Source organism: Bos indicus x Bos taurus, chromosome 23 (genome assembly GCF_003369695.1).
Source record: "Bos indicus x Bos taurus breed Angus x Brahman F1 hybrid chromosome 23, Bos_hybrid_MaternalHap_v2.0, whole genome shotgun sequence".
Lineage (NCBI taxonomy): Eukaryota > Metazoa > Chordata > Mammalia > Artiodactyla > Bovidae > Bos > Bos indicus x Bos taurus.
The window spans coordinates 32,091,083-32,110,020 of NC_040098.1; the positions used below are offsets into that span (position 1 = coordinate 32,091,083).

The 18,938-nt window shown below is 40.9% G+C and overlaps 1 long non-coding RNA gene and 4 other non-coding genes across 5 annotated transcripts; 2 read left to right on the forward strand and 3 right to left on the reverse strand.

Moving 5' to 3' along the window:
- The first annotated feature begins 1,356 nt into the window (after positions 1-1,356).
- Positions 1,357-1,428, forward strand: TRNAA-AGC. The gene has a single exon. It is a non-coding gene; the product is annotated as a tRNA-Ala (tRNA).
- A 562-nt stretch (positions 1,429-1,990) lies between these two features.
- TRNAL-UAA lies at positions 1,991-2,073 on the forward strand. The gene has a single exon. It is a non-coding gene; the product is annotated as a tRNA-Leu (tRNA).
- Positions 2,074-7,212: 5,139 nt separating this feature from the next.
- Positions 7,213-10,800, reverse strand: LOC113881720. Its single transcript, XR_003508125.1, has 3 exons — positions 10,502-10,800; positions 8,820-8,925; positions 7,213-8,440 (listed from the first exon to the last, which is right to left on the reverse strand). It is a non-coding gene; the product is annotated as an uncharacterized LOC113881720 (long non-coding RNA).
- A 4,490-nt stretch (positions 10,801-15,290) lies between these two features.
- TRNAI-AAU lies at positions 15,291-15,364 on the reverse strand. The gene has a single exon. It is a non-coding gene; the product is annotated as a tRNA-Ile (tRNA).
- Positions 15,365-17,033: 1,669 nt separating this feature from the next.
- Positions 17,034-17,107, reverse strand: TRNAI-AAU. The gene has a single exon. It is a non-coding gene; the product is annotated as a tRNA-Ile (tRNA).
- Between the last annotated feature and the right edge of the window lie 1,831 nt (positions 17,108-18,938).

Here is an 18,938-nt window from a genome sequence, read left to right on the forward strand (position 1 = left end):
AGAGATGGGAGTACCAGACCACTTGAAGAGGAGAGTGAAAAAACTGGCTTGAAACTTTACATTAAAAAAACTACGATCATGGCATCTGGTCCCATCACTTCAGGATAAATATAAGGGAAATAGTGGAAGCAGTGACAGATTTTATTTTCTTGGGCTGTAAAATCACTGTGGACAGTGACTACAGTCACGAAATTAAAAGATGCTTGCTCCCAGGAAGAAAAGTTATGACAAATATAGCGTATTAAAGACCAGAGATACTACTTTGCCCCCAAAGGTCCGTACAGTCAAAGCTTTGGTTTCTCCAGTAGTCGTGTATGGATGTGAGAGTTGCACGATAAAGAAAACTGAGGGCCAAAGAATTAATGTTTTCAAACTGCGGTGCTGGAGAAGACCCTTGAGAGCCCCTTGAACAGCAGGAAGATCAAACCAGTCAATCCTAAAGGAAATCAACCCAGAATATTCATTGGAAGGACTAATGCTGAAGCTGAAGCTCTAATACCTTGGCCTCCTGATGCGAAAAGCTGACTCATTGGAAAAAACCCTGATGCCGCGAAAGATTAAGGACAGAAGAGTAAGGGGGCAGCAAAAGATGAGTTGGTTAGGTAGCATCAGTGGACATGAATTTGAGCAGACTCCGGAAGGTAGAGAAGGACAAGGAAGCCTGGCGGGCTGCAGTCCATGGAGTGGCAAAGAGTCGGACACGACTTAGGGACTGAGCAACAACCACAGCCTATACCTAGCCCAATGTGTTTCTTTTATGGACATATTGGGCTGTCAGTGAAAGCATTTTGCCATTAAAATCAAAGTCACGAATTTGAACTGCCTCTGGGTCCACTGCTGCTGCTGCTAAGTCGCTTTAGTCGTGTCCGACTCTGTGCGACCCCATAGACGGCAGCCCACCAGGCTCCCCCGTCCCTGGGATTCTCCAGGCAAGAACACTGGAGTGGGTTGCCATTTCCTTCTCCAATTCAGGAAAGTAAAAAGTGAAAGTGAAGTTGCTCAGTCGCGACCCCATGGACTGCAGCCTACCAGGCTCCTCCGTCCATGGGATTTTCCAGGCAAGAGTACTGGAGTTGGGTGCCATTGCCTTCTCCGCTGGGTCCACTAGTGATTTCCAAATGTAATCCCAAAGTGAGCTCGTTTCAATATAGTGTCTCTTGGGCCCCAGTCTGTTGTCGTGCGGTGGGGGGTTGAATTCAGCAGGCAAACCGCTAATCTCTTAAGGAAAATTTGGGACAGTGCCTTCGGTAGTGGTACCTGAGAAGCCTTGTTGTTGGCGTTAGTGCGGTAATTTCTGCTACTCTAGGGCCTCCTCCTCCCACTTGTTTATTCCTTTTCGGAGAAAGGATTAGCAACGGGGGTGTAGCTCAGTGGTAGAGCGCGTGCTTAGCATGCACGAGGCCCCGGGTTCAATCCCCGGCACCTCCACTTGGGAGTTTTCGACCTCCACCACTAGAATTTACAACGGCTACTGATGAGTAGTAGGTGAACTTAACGAATGTTGTGATTTTTCTCGTAATCCTTTCTTCTTTTCTTGGGCTTCCCTGGTGGCTCAGCTGTAATGAATGAGATTTCTCCAATTCAGGAGACCCCGCTTAGATCCCTGGGACGGGAAGATTCCCTGGCGAAGGAAATAGCAACCCATTACTGTATTCTTGCCTGGAAATCCCATGGACAGGAAAGCCTGGAGGGATACAGTACATGGGGTCGCAAAAGAGTCGGACACTACTTAGCAACTAACAACAACAACAACAACCTTGAGAAAAGACAAGCATTTCTCTGGATTTGAGGTGATCTAGTGAGAGCGGACAGGAAAAAGTGAGAGGTTTCAGAAAGCACAGAGAGCTTGCTGTGTTTTCTCAGTCATAATCCTCCTCATATTTTGATGCAATTCCACAAAGCCAGAAATAATTCAGTGTTTTCTTATATGCACAGGACAATACATTGGTTCTAATTTTAAAAAATAATTGCAGAACAGCGATAGTCAGCAACCGGGATGGCCGAGTGGTTAAGGCGTTGGACTTAAGATCCAATGGGCTAGTGCCCGCGTGGGTTCGAACCCCACTCTCGGTAGGTGAAATTTTGCTCTCCTAAATCTTTCCTGAGAGAATACTGGCCTTTAGAAATAAACTTGAAAGATTACATATCTGTTTTTCTATCCTTTTGTGAAACACTTCTTGTCTTCAAACCGAAAGAAATTGCTTCAGTAGGCAGTATTAAGTGTGTGAATTATTTCCGTGCACAGTTCTATTAAGACTGCCAACATAGGAAAACCGACCAAATCAACCATCTGCCTAAAGATATTTAAATACTTCAGCTCTGAGTTCCAAGAGAAATAGAAACTTGGACACCCCCCCCCCCCCCATTTGCTCTTCAGGCAATCAGGCAATAGTAAAAAAGAAAAGAAAGTTCTCTGTAGCCCCCGCGGAAGTGAGGAGAGGGATTCTCATTGTTTCCAAAGCGTCCTACTCAGAAAGCTCAACTCTGCCTGGGCAGTCCCTCCAACTCACTCTGGAAAGCGTAGTTGATTCCTCACAAGCAGAATACAAGTGTTTTGTTCTATTTTGTTTTTCCAATTTGAATGTAAAATATGGTCTCCTAGTGGAGTTTTTATTTACATTTTTCTTGTGGTGGTATTATTAAACATCTTCTATGTTTAAGAGCCATGTGTACTTCCTTTTCTGTGAACTGTTTTTTAATATCCTGTACTCATTTTTCTTCACGATTGCTGGGTCTTTCTCTTTTGATTTGTAGAAAGTTCTTTAAATGAGTCAATTAAGTCATGTTTTGATATGTAACAAGAAGTTCATTTGCACTTTGTTGTAATTTTGGACATTGCAGACTTTGGACTATGAGGGTGAGGTTATCAGTCTTGTCTTTTGTTTTATGTCTAACTTGAATATGCCTTTTCCCTATACAAGATCAACAAGAGTAACAAAATAACTCATTTTTTCTAGAATGTCCCTTACTTCTTTTTAAACTTAGATCTCTGATATATATTTTTTTTTTCCTGTCTTAATATGTGAGGTATCAGTCCAACTCTACTTCATTTCCAGAGGATTACCAGTGACCCCAGCACCATTATTGAATACCCATATTATGTCCAATGATTGAAATTCGAGCATATTAAATTCTGTTCTCGTTAAAATCCAGAGGACCAGAAGTCTGGCATCTTCAAGATGATTTAAAAGAGCATGGACTTTAAACCTCAACAATCATATACTCTAATTCTGGCTTTCCCACTAACTCTTTGAGCCTCAAGTTCTTCATGTGTTAAATGGGGATAATAATCCCTACTTCATGGAAGACAGTTGAAGAATGAAAAGATAATATATTAAGGGCTGGCAAATTAAGAAGGGCTCTTTGCCACTCTGAATACCCATATTATCTTTGCCACTCTGCAGGTTAGTTTCCTTCCTCCTTAAAAGAAACTCACACTCTTCCTTTATAGCAGTCTTTAAAATAAACCCAGAAATCAAATAAAAACTGTCCTGATAGTTAAAGTGCTTATGTTTTGAGATCAAACACCTAGATTCTGCATTTCATAGTTCTCTAACCCCAACGGAGTTAGACAGCTCAGCAGGTCATTTTCATGAGCTTCCTCGGGTTTCAGGTCAGAGTCATCAGCATTGTGTTTGCTCCTGGTCGCCCTGGGAAGAGGAAGGAAGCTCCTCCTGAGAACTCATCTGAATAAGCTGGTTTGAGAAACACCAAGTTTCCATGGAGAGGCAAGACTCATCCTTAACAAAAGTGGATATTCTTGTTTCTTTCCTTTGGATGGGGTAGAGAAAGAGTGAGTGAAGAGTTTGTTTTTTCTGAAATGAGATTCCAGGGAACAAAGATTTTACTCATATTGAAACTTTCTGAAGAGAAAACACAGCAATCTCCTAGTGGTTGGTTTGCAAAGCAGTTTAGGTTATAATGTTGATGACACCAATGTCCAAGTTCCATCCCTACAGAAGTTAAATTACATACTTTTCTTCACGAGAGACTCAAATGAGATCTGAAATCACCATGCCATTCCCATCTCTGCCACAGAGAAGGTCTGAACCTGTTGTATCAGAGTTGATTAAATTCCTCCAGTCAGTGGGGGCTGCTGGCAATTTCTACTCAAATCCAACCTCTGTTGTTGTTTCTTGAGGTAGGCAGAATTCAGTGGTAACACAGATGCCCTCCCTCTGACATACAAATCCTGCACAATCCCTCATACTGTGAATATGATTAGGGTATGCTACATAGCACCACTGACTTTAAAAAAGGAAGATAATCAGGAGTGAGCCTGACCTACTTAGGTGAGCCCTCGAAAGGGACTGGGCTCTTTCTGAAGTCAGAGATTGTAAGTGTGAGAGGAATTGAGGGATTGAAGTGAGAGAGAGTCTCTGTTGCTGGCTTTGAAGATGGAGGGGGCCAACAGAATGCAGGTAGCCAGTGGGAGCTGAAAACACCCAGCCAACAGCAAGAATGTAAGGATTCGACCATCACCATGAGAGCTTAGAATGCAGCCCCATGTATGATTTTAGCCTCGTTAAATCCTAGGTAGCAGAGAACTCAGCTACCTAGTGCTCACACTCCTTACTTACAGAAATCTGAGTAGATACTTGGGCATTGTTATAATCTGCTAAGCTATGATAACTGGTTATGCGGCAACAGAAAACTAAAAGATTTCTGTTTATTTTTTTAAAGCACATAATGTAAAATGTAAAGCTGGAAATGTTATAACAGAAAGTTGAATTGTGTCAGGTAGAGGGTCAGGTGCCTCTGGGGGCCACTCTCCATCTTTGTTCTTTCTGTCCCTTTCTTGGGCTCCTGCTACTGACTCTCTGAGTGACCCTCACGTTTCATCTCTATGGATACCTGGAAACTGCTATTGGTATTTTAGATTAATATAAGCATATGTTCCCTGTTATATATATTATGTATTATAAGCGTTAATTTCACATCTAACACATAAAGTAAAAATAGCTACCAACTGATTCCTTAAACTACTTGTAGCATGCATTTCGATATGAAGTATGCAGCACTGGTGGTGGAGGGGGGCTAAGTTCCCACCCTCCCAGGCTTCTGGATAGAGGAAGAGACCTGCCAATAGTAATTTTAAGAGGTATCACTTAGTATCCTTTAGTTTTAAAACTAGAGTATGTATATCCCTGGGAATAAATGGACACAAGGAATCATTTTCCTGACCTTGGACATGTATGTGGATTCACTTAGGACTGACCTGCCTAAAAACTCTGTGTTTCCCCACCTTCTTTTGTCACAACTCTTCTCCCACTAAGAAAAAGGAGATAACTTTCAACCATCCAATAGCATACTCGTCTTATTTCCCCAAGACACAAAGCCTCCTCAAAGCATCTGACAAAATGACTCTAAATAATGCTATCAGTAAGAAAGTGAATGTCTTTAAAGACTGACTAACAAAATTCTTTTGCAGACTCAGATGGTTTCTTGAGGTGAAGGAATTCAAGCTGAGCTATTTCAAATCCTAAAAGAGGATGCTGTGAAAGTGCTGTACTCAATATGCCAGCAAATGTGGAACACTCAACAGTGGCCACAGGACTGGAAAAGGTCAGTTTTCACTCCAGTCCCAAAGAAAGAAAGGCAATGCCAAAGAATGTTCAAACTACCACACAATTGCACTCATCTCACACGCTAGCAAAGTAATGCTCAAAATTCTCCAAGCCAGGCATTAACAGTACCTGAACTGAGAACTTTCAGATGTTCAAGCTGGATTTAGAAAACGCAGAGTTACTAGAGATAAAATAGCCAACATCCACTGGATCATAGAAAAAGTAAGAGAATTCCAGAAAAACATCAACTTCTGCTTCATTGATCACACCAAAGTCTTTGGCTGTGTGGATCACAACAAACTGTGGAAAATTCTTAAAGAGATGGGAATACCAGACCACCTGACCTGCCTCCTGAGAAATCTGTATGCAGGTCAAGAAGCAACAGTTAGAACCAGACATGTAACAACAGACTGGTTCCAAATTGGGAAAGGAGTATGTCAAGGCTGTATACTGTCATCCTACTTATTTAACTTATATGTAGAAAGTATATACATCATGTGAAATCCTGGGCTAGATAAAGCACAAGCTGGAATCAAGATTGCAGGGAGAAATATCAATAATCTCAGATGTGCAGATGACACCACCCTTATGGCAGAAAATGAAGAGGAATTAAAGAGCCTCTTGATGAAAGTGAAAGAGAAGAGTGAAAAGGTTGGCTTAAAACTCAACATGCAAAAATCAAACAGCATGGCATCCGGTCCCACCACTTCAATGCAAATAGATGGGGAGACAATGGAAACAGTGAGAGACTTTCTTTTCTTGGGCTCCAAAATCACTGCAGATGGTGGCTGCAGCCATGAAATTAAAAGCCACTTGCTCTTTGGAAGAAAAGCTATGACCAACCTAGACAGCATATTAAAAAGCAAAGACATTACTTTGCCAACAAAGGTTCATCTAGTCAAAGTTATGGTTTTCCCAATATTCATGTATGGATGTGAGAGCTGAACCATAAAGACAGCTGAGCACCCAAGAATTGATACGTTTGAACTGTGGTGTTGCAGAAGACTCTTGAGAGTCCCTTGGACTGCAAAGAGATCCAACCAGTCAATCCTAAAGGAAATCAGCCATTAATATTCATTGGAAAGACTGACACTGAAGCTGAAACTCCAATACTTAGGCCACCTGATGCTAAGAACTGACTCATTGGAAAAGACCCTGATGTTAGGAAAGATTGAAGACAGGAGGAGAAGGGGACAATAGAGGATGAGATGGTTGGATGGAATCACCAACTCGATGGACATGAGTTTGAGCAAGCTCTGGGAGTTGGTGATGGACAGGAAAGCCTGGCCTGCTGCAGTCCATGGGGTCACAAAGAGTCGGACATGACTGAGCGACTGAAGTGAACTGAACTGTGCCTTCAAACATGAATGAGGGTCCAATCCAGTTGTCAACAATAGACTAACAGAAAACTTTAGTGATAATGTGGTTTTAGCATGTGGTTAGAAAAATTAGAATTGCATTCATATTTCAAAATTCCTTTAATTCCTAACTACTTAATTAGCTCATATCTCTAATAATTAAATAGACATAAAATGATGTTGAACCTTGCAACATCAGTCTTGCAACAGGGACTACTCATCCATGGATACACAAATTAATTAGAAAATATTAGTCCCATCCATGTCATTAAGAGATGAGTTTGCAATTCAATTTCATTTTATATTTATAACTTATCAAGATATTAATACACTCACAGTGATTTGCTGTAACAAAAACTGCAATAACAATGCAGGAAACAAATTGTTAACTTAAAGCTATATAGTCATACAGAGAAGTACAACAGAGTAGATAAAAAAACGACCATATTACAATACAATGTATTTTTGTGGAGTGCGGGAATGAAAATAAAGTTCAAATACAAAAGAGAGGATATAAAATGTCAAATGTTAAAGAAAATTTATTTTTTTTTAATAGATGATAGTCCATTAACCAAATATTCACTACGGTATTTAGATTTGTTTAGAAGAGTGATGGTACACATTTTTAAAATGCCACAAATTACAATGTACTGGGAATCACATTCTTTACAACTATTTGAACTTATGATTTGAAATTTTTAGATACTGATCTAAAAATGTACAAGGGGTACATAATTTTTCAAAGGGGTATGCTTTCAAATTTTGAAGGCTACTACTCTAGAGCAGGAATTCTTAACATGTGATGTCACACAGTGGCTATAAACACAGATTTAGGAGTTAGTCTTACTAGTTGTGTGACATTGGGCAAGTGACTGAAATTCAGCTCAGTCTACTTACCTATAAAATGGGGACAGTAAAAATACCCTATCTATAAAGTTGTCAAACTTCAGTAGACGCTAGAATCACCTGGAGGGTTTGTTAAAACACAGACTGTGGGCCCTGTTCCCAGAGATTCTGCCTGAGGAGGTCTGGGGCCAGGCCTCCGAACCTGCATTTCTAACAAATTTCCAGGTGAGACTAATGCTGCTTGCTCCTTTCATCTCTCATAAAGTCATTCACTGTATGGATTAAAAATGTTAGTACATAAAGCAATTGTCCTTCAATTAAAAAATAAATAAATTTTAAAAATATATATGTGCTTAAAAAAAAAGTTAGTACATAAAAATTCTTAGAAGTCGACTGGCCCAAAGCAGGTACTAACACACATTAGCCATATCATCAGTTAGAATTTGATTCACTGCAAAAGAAAATTTTACTGCAGTGGATTAAACAAAAAGGAGTTTGTATATATCATTTAACAAGAGGTCCTGAGGTCAATCATCCAGGGCTGGCACCACTGGTCAAGAATGCCATGAAGTTCCCAGGCTCCTTCTGTCTTCTTTGCTCAATTGTCTTTGCTCAGTGGCTTTCATTACCATAGATTGAGAATAGCTGCTGTTCCTCCAGGAGTCTTGTCTGAATTCCAGATAGGAAGAGAGAAGAGAAAAGGAGCAGAGGGTAGAATTGATGGAGCATGCCAGCCAAGTCACAGACCCTCCCTTTCATAATTTATTTTTTAGAGAAGTCACTTGCTTTTAAAAAATGTTTCCAGAAGTTCCCAACATGTGGTGAATGGAGCTAATAAAATTAATCAACATTTAGTAAAATAGACTCAACAGTACTAGCCACACTTCAAGTGTTCAACAGCCACAGGTAGCCAGTGACTACCATGGTGGACAACACAGATGTAGGACATTTCCACCATTATGCAAAGTTCTATTGAATGACATTAGACTACAAGATGCACCTCTAAGTCTCCTACAAGATCTATAAAGCTCTTTCTCTCCAGACTTACCTGCTGTTGCTATACACTTTAGCAAAGGTCAGCAGGCTATTTCTCAGGCCTGCATTCGTTTACAATTCTGCTACCCGGGATTGTACTCTCTCTCCACCTCGTCCATCTAGAAAACAAGAATCCTTCTTTATACACACATATTCAAAAAGCCAGAAGAACTGAACATGATGCAAGACGTATTTCTGAGCATACCTTCTCTTTTATCTACCATTACTACAAAAAATAGCAGATCCAAGAGATTATTCAGTCTTTTAAAAAATCACACAAAAAACAGCTTGATTGAAAAATGGGAAAGGAACTTGAACAAACATTTCTCCAAAAAAGATATATTAATGGTAATAAGCACAGGAAAAGATGCGTGATGACACTAATCATTAAGCATATGCAAATCAAACCTACAGCGGTACCACCTCACATCTATATTGGCTACTATCAAAAAACTCAGAAAATAACAAGTGTTGGCAAGAAGAAGGAGAAATTGGAATTCTTGCATATTGTTGGTGGAACTGTAAAATGGGGCAATTGCTATGGAAAACAGTATGGAAGTTTCTCAAAAAATTAAAAGTACAATTACATGATCCAGCCATTCCACTTCTGGATATACACTCCCAAAGAACTTAAAGCAGGGTGTTGTGGAAATATTTGTCCAATCATATGCAATACCAGCATTATTCACAATCGCCAAAAGCTGAATGCAATCCAAGTGCCTATCAATGAATAAATGGATATACAAAACGTGGCATTGGCATGCAATGGAAGAATATTCAGCCTTGAAAAGAAATTCTGACACATGCCACAACCTGGCTGAAACCTGCAGGCTAATATATCTTCAAACATCTCTGATTTTTAAACTACAAAATGATCTTGGTTTTTTTTTTTTTTTTTAATTGAAGAAAAATCTGCTTAAACATAGAAAAAAAAAAAAAATACTGCTGAGTGCCTCAGATTAAGTAGGATAAAATGAGAACTCGCTCTACTCATTCCTTGTATTATCCAAGTGTTGGACTCAGTACCCTGCTGATAAATTTCCTTCTGAGAATCTCTCTACACAAATTAAGTGCCAGTTAGGCCTCACGGCTTCGACTAGACAGTGTTAGAAGAATGGTTTCTGCCCAGAAGAACAAAGAGTCAGATGCACTTCTTGGATCGGACAGTAGCCCAGTGGTTATTTCCACCCGCTGCACACTGGCATTACCTGGGAAATTTAAAAGCCCTCCAAGTGGTTCTAAGGTGAGAGCAGGCTGGCTGTGGAGATGTACTGATATTTTCTGATGACTAACGCCCCCAACCCCTAACCACTACACATCTCATATTTACTTGATGCCCAGAATCATCAAACAGTGCGCCTGACACAGTCGCAACATTTCTGTCTTCCGGGTAACGGTTCTCCACTAGGTATCATTATCTAGAGCACGTGATCTCTCCAGCACCTGTAGCTCAAGCGCTTGAATCTCTCCCTGCATGTGTCCGCCCCTCACAAGCACACCCAGAAACCATGACTCGCTACCTATTACCGTCCACAAGGCAAGGCCGCTTCCGGATGGACTTTGCTGATGGGGAGCGTCCACGCCTATGCCATCTGCTCTCGCGCCAGATACGCTTCTGCTTAATCTTCGATTAGGTTCAGCTCCCAAACCCGCGGGGGTTGTATTGGGGTCCGGGGATAAAGCGCCGAAACTTACTTGCCTTCATCCTTGCCCGCTGACACCTCCTGATTTTTTGCAAACTGCTGCTTCTGGGCAAGAATATGCGCCACGGGGAACAGCTCTAATCCAGACTTCGGAGTCTGAACATTTACCAAAGTCCTGCCTTTGTCAGAACAGAGGCTGCGAAGCCTGATCCTTCTCTGTCTGCCTGGAAGGTCCAGGCAGTCTTGCTTGGGCACGAGATTCAGGGCGTTTGTTCCGGAAATCGCGGAGGCCTGCTGCCAGGAAAACAAGAACGTGAACACTTACTCCTCTAGGGTTGAATAGAGAGACAGGATGGTTTACTTTCACTGGCCTTGTTTCCAGGTCCCCTCTAGGAACCTGGGAGGTTTCTGCGTCTCTGTGGTTATTTCTACAGCTTCTTGTCCCTTTACTCTGTTCTAGGCCCTGCCTTCTAAATGGGTTGGGAAAGTTTGACAGAGAAATCGTTTGGGAAAACTTCAAAAGTATATATGCAAAAAAAGAATAGTACGATGAATTCGATGTACCTGTCTCACACCTTCTATCAACTCATGGCAATTTTATTAACCTATAACCCAGCCCTCATTACTTCAGACACATTGCTTGAATCTCAGACCCGTGTCACTGATAAATTTAACACAACCCCGACTAAGATGAGTTAGACACTTGCCTCAGGCACAAAATTTAGGAGACTTCCAAAAAGCTTTGCAATAGAGACAATAACATTTGAAAGTATTTTTAAAGTAAAAATTAATGCAAAAAACTATAATGAATACAATATCAATATTTTAAATAGAGAATCAGTATTACTGATTCTTTCCTTCTGCCCAGCTCCTATATGACTGACAAAAGGCTGAAACTTAAGTATCTCTAAGAATGAGGATGCTTTTGAAAAACATAATCACAATATTATTATCACATCTAAAAAAAATACCAAAAATAAGATCATCAAGTATCCAACCATTGTTCAGACTTTACCAGTTTTATATATTTTATAAATATATTATATAACATATATTATAAAATCATATGTGAGTTACAAGGAGGGCTGGAGTGAGAATTCTCAGGCACCTTTTATCTAAGGTGTGTAAGTTATCAAGACCTTGGACATAGATCACTTGAAGCATTATGTCATCATCAAAGGTTTGGCAACAAACTTCCAACAGGCCTGGTCCAGGAAAGTTGTCTTGGGAAATCTGATATATGGGTATGAAGTTTATGTGAATGAAAGAGTAGAACAGTAGGAAAGAGGTATAAATGTGAAAGTCTCTCAGATAGTGGTAATGGTAGGTAAGGGGGTAGTAGAATGGAGTGCTGAGGAAGAAAGAAAATCAAGGAATGTGGACAGGAATAGAAACACAAAAGGAGAAACAAAGATCATAATCGGTGGCATGGGTAAAGAGGAAAGATTATTATGGCTGTGGGATAGCACAGGAAAGAAAAAAGAAGAATATGGTATTTATCAATCAGAAAGATGAGTAAAACGATCACAGTGCATGAAGGAGTAGAAACTGTAGACTGATCTATGGTGGGTAAATCTCACCATGCGAACGCTAACTAAAAAGTTAGAAGTCATTTACAGTGTTCCCAATGTTAAGGCCTTCTCTTATATTCCATCAATTGCCTAAACTCCTTTAAATTTTACTTTACTTCAAATACAGATCATTGTCTTTTTAAACCACATTATTTTGGCCTTTGTTTCCTGCTGTATAGATTTACCATAACTGCACCAGACAATGTTGTTAACTAATCAGGGATCTTAGTTGCAGAAGATAGAATCCACACAAATAAGGTAAAATTAAAAGGGATTTCTTAGGCATTCACAGAGTTTCTTGGAGACCAGAATCAAGTATAGATTACACTACACTGCCAGAAGCACTCAGCCATGAAAATGCTTCTGTAGAAATCTTACTGCTGCCACTTCTGGTTCCACAAAATCCTAGACAGTAGCTGCACATAAACCAAAATACCTGCAACAACCTTGCATATGTGAAAGGATTTCAAGCTAAAATCAAACCAGAGGATATGAAATGAAAGGTCACATACGCACCCTCTGAAGAATGGTAGGTAAGAGCTAGGAGACTTATTTCCCCTAAAATGCCTAATTTACAGAAGACAGAGACTTATCTCCTAATCAATGAGTAGCCCTTAATCTGACTGGACTTGCCCTTCTTTGCATTCTTGATCATAAATACAACCACCTCAAAAACCTCAATAGACCTACCTTGCTATATATTATGAGTTTCCTGAATTGTAATTCCTTTGCTATTCCTGAATAAACTCTATTTTTTGGTAATTTGAACTTGTCTCAGTTTACCTCTTTATTTATGTTGACATATGTCAGAAGAGCTATTCAGTCTTTATCTCACAATATTCATTTCTCCCAGTCTTACACTGCAAAGTCAAGTGGGCCTTAGGAAGCATCATTATGAACAAAGCTAGTGGAGGTGATGGAATTCCAGTGGAGCTATTTCAAATCCTAAAAGATGATGCTGTGAAAGTGCTGCACTCAATATGCCAGCAAATGTGGAAAACTCAACAGTGGCTACAGGACTGGAAAAGGTCAGTTTTCATTCCAATCCCAAAGAAAGGCAATGCCAAAGAATGTGCAAACTGCCTCACAATTGCACTCATCTCGTACGTTAGCAAGTAATGCTCAAAATTCTCCAAGCCAGGCTTCAATAGTATGTGAACCATGAACTTCCAGATGTTCAAGTTGCATTTAGAAAAAGCAGAGGAACCAGAGATCAAATTGCCAACATCCACTGGATCATCGAAAAAGCAAGAGAATTCCAGAAAAACATCTACTTCTGCTTCATTGACAAAGCCTTTGGCTGTGTGCATCACAGCAAACTGTGGAAAATTCTTCAAGAGGTGGGAATACCAGACCACCTTACCTGCCTCCTGAGAAATCTATATGCAGGTCAAGAAGCAACAGAACTGTACATGGAACAACAGACTGGTTCCAAATAGGAAAAGGAATATGTCAAGTCTGTATATTGTCACCCACCCTGCTTATTTAAGTTCTATGCAGAGTACATCATGAGAAATGCTGGACTGGATAAAGCACGAGCTGGGATCAAGATTGCCAGAAGAAATATCAATAACCTCAGATATGCAGATGACACCACTCTTCTGGCAGAAAATGAAGAGGAACTAAAGAGCCTCTTGAGGAAAGTGAAAGAGGAGAGTGAAATAGTTGACTTAAAACTCAACATTCATAAAACTAAGATCATGGCATCTGGTCCCATCACTTCATGGCAAATAGATGGGGAAACAATGGAAACACTGACAGACTTTATTTCTGAGGGCTCCAAAATCACTGCAGATGGTGCCTACAGCCATGAAATTAAAAGACACTTGTTCCTCGGAAGAAAAGCTATGACCAACCTAGACAGCATATTAAAAAGCAGAGACATTACTTTGCCAACAAAGGTCTGTCTAGTCAAAGCTTTGGTTTTTCCAGTAGTCATGTATGGATGTGAGAGTTGGAGTATAAAGAAAGCTGAGCGCCAAAGAATTGATGCTTTTAAAGTGTGGTGTTGGAGAAGACTCTTAAGAGTCCCTTGGACAGCAAGGAGATCCAACCAGTCCATCCTAAAGGAGATGAGTCTTGAATATTCATTGGAAGGACTGATGCTGAAGCTGAAACTCCAATATTTTGGCCACCTGATGCAAAGAACTGACTTCTTGGAAAAGACTGTGATGCTGGAAAAGATTGAAGGCAGGAAGAGAAGGGGACGATAGAGGATGAGATGGCTGGATGGCATCACCGACTCGATGGACATGAGTTTGAGTAAACTCCGGGAGTTGGTGATGGACAGGGAAGCCTGGAGTGCTGCAGTCCACAGGCTCGCAAAGAGCCGGGACACAACTGAACTGAACTGAGTCTTACACAAGCACATCTGCTCAGCAAAAGCTATGTGACACAGGAAATCCTAGTGACAAGGAGATCTGAGAACTGGAGATTTTACTGCTGCAGGTTTAGTGTACAGGAGGCACATTGCAACAGGTTTGCAGAGGTGTAGAGTGAGCAATCTTTACTATTGGTCATGGTTGCTACCTGGTATCCATTTCACCCTTTTTCCTTCTTAAAAAACTGATATTGTTCCAATATCCATCATTCATAAATTGAAGAACTCAGGAGACTCTACCCCCATTTTAAGTTCCAGGGCAATTTATGAGTAGTTTAAGATGAATATGTAAATCCTATACCTTTATAGGGAGAAGGCAATGGCACCCCACTCCAGTACTCTTGCCTGGAAAATCCCATGGATGGAGGAGCTTGGTAGGCTGCAGTCCATGGGATCGCTAAGAGTCGGACACGACTGACTTCACTTTCACTTTTCACCTTCATGCAATGGGGAAGGAAATGGCAACCCACTCCAGTGTTCTTGCCTGGAGAATCCCAGGGACGGGGGAGCTTGGTGGGCTGCCGTCTATGGGGTCACACAGAGTTGGACACGACTGAAGCGACTTAGCATGCACGCATGTATGCCTTTATAGATGATTGATTTACAAATTTAGGTTTAAACAAATAAGCAAAAGCATTCCCCTGCTGGCTGTTATAAGTTCAGAGGTAGGCAGGCAAGCTAAATTGTCATAATCACACTTTAATGATTGAGAGGAGAGGTTATGCTTTTCCTTTGTGTTAAGAGCAAAGAACATTTTGCCCAAAGTGCTTCAGGCTGCAATATTAAAGATAGCTGTAAGATTAGGCAGCCTAAGCGTAATACTGACAAACTGGTTAAACTTGGTTCTATTCTTGCTTCACACTGTTGGTCATCCCAGTCAGACTTAAAAGTGGCCCGTACGGGGATCGAACCCGCGACCTTGGCGTTATTAGCACCACGCTCTAACCAACTGAGCTAACCGGCCCTCATACAAACTACTACTCTTCGTTAATGGTTTAATTGCATTGACCTTCTAGAATTTCTTTATCACAAATGGGAATATCAGTCCTATATATAGTGGGTCTGCTTCTGTTAAAGGGAAACAAAAGAAAAAAGTCTATCAAGGTCAAGAATGAACCTTACCTTTCAGAACATACCTTCTTGGAACCAATGCAAATGCATTTTGTAATGCAAACTCTTCTGTAACAAGTACAAAAACCATTTTTAATGAAAATGGCAAATTGGAACATTTGATAGTAAGGACTTTGATATATCTGCATCTTGGAGACCACAGTAAAAGATGGTAAGAGAAGGGAAAAGAGTCTTTCTACCTACAGACTTTTGGGGAATGAGAAGAATAGGTGCTTGGAAGAAATACCAGCAGTATTTTTAAAGACAAATTGAATTAAAATAATTCATCCATCCAAACACGCACTCATCCATCCCTGAGCAAAAATTAAAAGCTTCCTTCCAAGAGCAAATAATGGAAATGTAATGCTAGTGATAAATGAAAGGCATATAACCTTAATAATGAGCTAGAAAAAAACTCAATGTGAAAAAGCTCTACATGAACCCAGGGAATAGTAATGAATAAAGCTTTCCATGAACAAATGAGGAACTAGGTCTGAGGTGGAAAAAAAATGAGCTGATGCTTAGGACAGGTAGAAAAAAATATACATTGAATTTGGGAATGAATGTGGTGTTGTGAGAGTAAAATGGACCTGCTTTTTAAGGTTGCTATGCAATACTTCAGTTCTAGTTTTTCAGTACTTTCTATTTAGACATCACAGGTGTAAATAAAATCTTACTTAGCCATGATTATGAACCAAAGACTATTTATGTCTTTTAAATGAATTAACATATTTAAACATAACTAATTTATGAGGTGACTGTTAAACAATCATTCTCGTTTTACAAATAACCGAGGACAGAGTTTAGAGTCAGCATTCTGATCATTTAACCTTAGAGAACTTCCTTTTCATTGTCACTAAACTGCTCCTTAAAATCGGTATTTATCTTTTTTTTAGTGGATGGCCATATTCTGAGGACCCTCCTATTCAAAAAACCAACTTTATTGCATCTTGATTTATATCCCAGGATATTAATTGCTTCAATTTTCAATTAATATTAATCTCACCACTAATACTGAATATGGAACACGGATCTGAAAACTCCTATCCCAGGTAAGGAAAACTCTGAGCATCAGCCACGTTTACTGTATTATTATGGCAGGGCAATTCTTTCTAGCAATTTTACTGTATTATGTAGTGATTCACTTCCTTTTCTTGGTTCCCCAATACGGAAAGGAGATATATTGAGAGCAAACACCCTAGAGACATTGATTTTTTTTTTTCCCCCTCTCTCTTTTTCCTCTGATTTTTTTTTCTCTCCAAGAAACAGTTTCCTTATGGAAAACAAAACAAAATGAAATAAAGAAAGGCCCTCTGTTGTACCTTTTAGCTGCCAGGTCTCTGCTATCGTTCTGTTTTGTTAATTGGAGTGGGATCTGTTCACTCCGCCTAAGCAGGTTCTAGAACCCGCTAGCAAGAAAATTTGCAGACTCTCCTTCTCTGCAAAGAAGTTCCAATGCCAAATATAGAACTCTCAGGCTAGCACAGGTTTCCATTTTAGAGGACAAAAATCGAGGTCAACCTTGGCCCGTACGGGGATCGAACCCGCGACCTTGGCGTTATTAGCACCACGCTCTAACCAACTGAGCTAACCGGCCAGGACGACACCTTTGCCCTTCACATTACAAACGACACTTAAACAGCATGGTTTTGCAGTTTACTGTGGGAAGCATAAGTTGCTTCCATTCTTTTTCTCGTCTTTCTTCATTGGCCTAGAAAATGGATGAAAAAGCTTCTCATTCTGCCTCAAGAAAGTGTCCTTCTTCCGGAAAAACTTAAAGCTCTCTCAAACTTTGGATTCTGACCCGAGAAGATTCAGGCCAACGTCCCCAGGCAGGGCTTCCTGAGACCGCGACGGGTGCATCACGGAACTGACCACGAAGCCTCCAGAGGCCTCGAAGGACTCGGCTCCGGCGCGCAAGACCCAGATTCCTCTCTACTCTTGGAGACCTTTAAGCTTTCCTCGGAAGCCTCGGGTGCCATGAACCTGAACCCTGTCGCCGCCTGGCCTCTGGGTGGTTTTGCCCGCCCCGCCACCCGGAATCCGCAGCTGTGAGCCCCAGGTATCGGGCTCCGAGCACGGGAATGTATGTGAGTCTTGGTGTTGCAGTGTTGGTCATCAAACACGTGGTGGCGCCCGACGGACCGGCTGCGGTCAGCGGGAGCGAAAGAAACTTGGGGATGGGAGAAGTGGAGACCCGGATTGGGCAACTCTGTGAAGAGGCGGGAAACCCCCTTTGAGCGGCTAAACTGCGAGGTGAACCCTGAGGGCAGGGATCAACCCAGGGAAAGGCCGGCAGAGGAGCTAATTCCCTATTCGCCCTCTGCTCTTTTCTGGATTCTACTTCTTCCCTCCTTTCCAACACGACTGTTCCTGTTAAGTTAGGGATAGTAGTGTTTTTAGAAGTTAACTGTGTTCATGGGGTTCTCAAGGCAAGAATACTGAAGTGATTTGCCATTTCCTTCTCCAATGGACTGAAATCAGATTGATTAAATTCTTTGCAGCCGAAAATGGAGACCCTCTATGCTGCTGCTAAGTCGCTTCAGTCGTGTCAGACTCTGTGCGACCCCATAGACGGCAGCCCACCAGGCTCCCCCCGTCCCTGGAATTCTCCAGGCAAGAACACTAGAGTGGGTTGCCATTGCCTTTTCCAGGAGACGCTCTATACAGTCAGCTAAAACAAGACAGGCAGCTGACTGTGGCTCAGATCATGAACTCCTTATTGCAAAATTTAGACTTAAATTGAAGAAAGTAGGGAAAATCACTAGACCATTCAGGTATGACCTAAATCGAATCCCTTACGATTATACAGTGAAAGTGACAAATAGATTCAAGAGATTAGATCTGATAGAGAACCTGAAGAACTATGGAGGGAGGTTCACTACATTGGATAGGAGGCAGTGATCAAGACCATCCGCAAGAAAAAGAAATGCAAAAAGGCAAAATGGTTGTCTGAGAAGGTCTTATGAATAGCTGAGAACAGAAGAGAAGCTAAAGGCAAAGGAGAAAAGGAAAGATATACCTATTTGAATGCAAAGTTCCAAAAAATAGCAAGGAGAGATAAGAAAGCCTCCCTCAGTGATCAGTGCAGAGAAATAAAGGAAAACAATAGAATGGGAAAGACTAGAGATCTTTTCAAGAAAATTAGAGATACTAAGGGAACATTTCATGCAAAGATAGGCACAATAAAGGACAGAAATTGTATGGACCTAACAGGAGCTGAGGATAGTAAGAAGAAGTGGCAAGAATACACAGAAGAACTATACAAAAAAGATCTTCAAGACCCAGATGACCTCGATGGTGTGATCACTCACCTAGAGCCAGACATCCTGTAATGCAAGGTCAAATGGCCTGAAGAAGCATCATTATGAACAAAGCTAATGGAAGTGATGGAATTCCAGTTGAGCTGTTTCAAATCCTAAAAGATG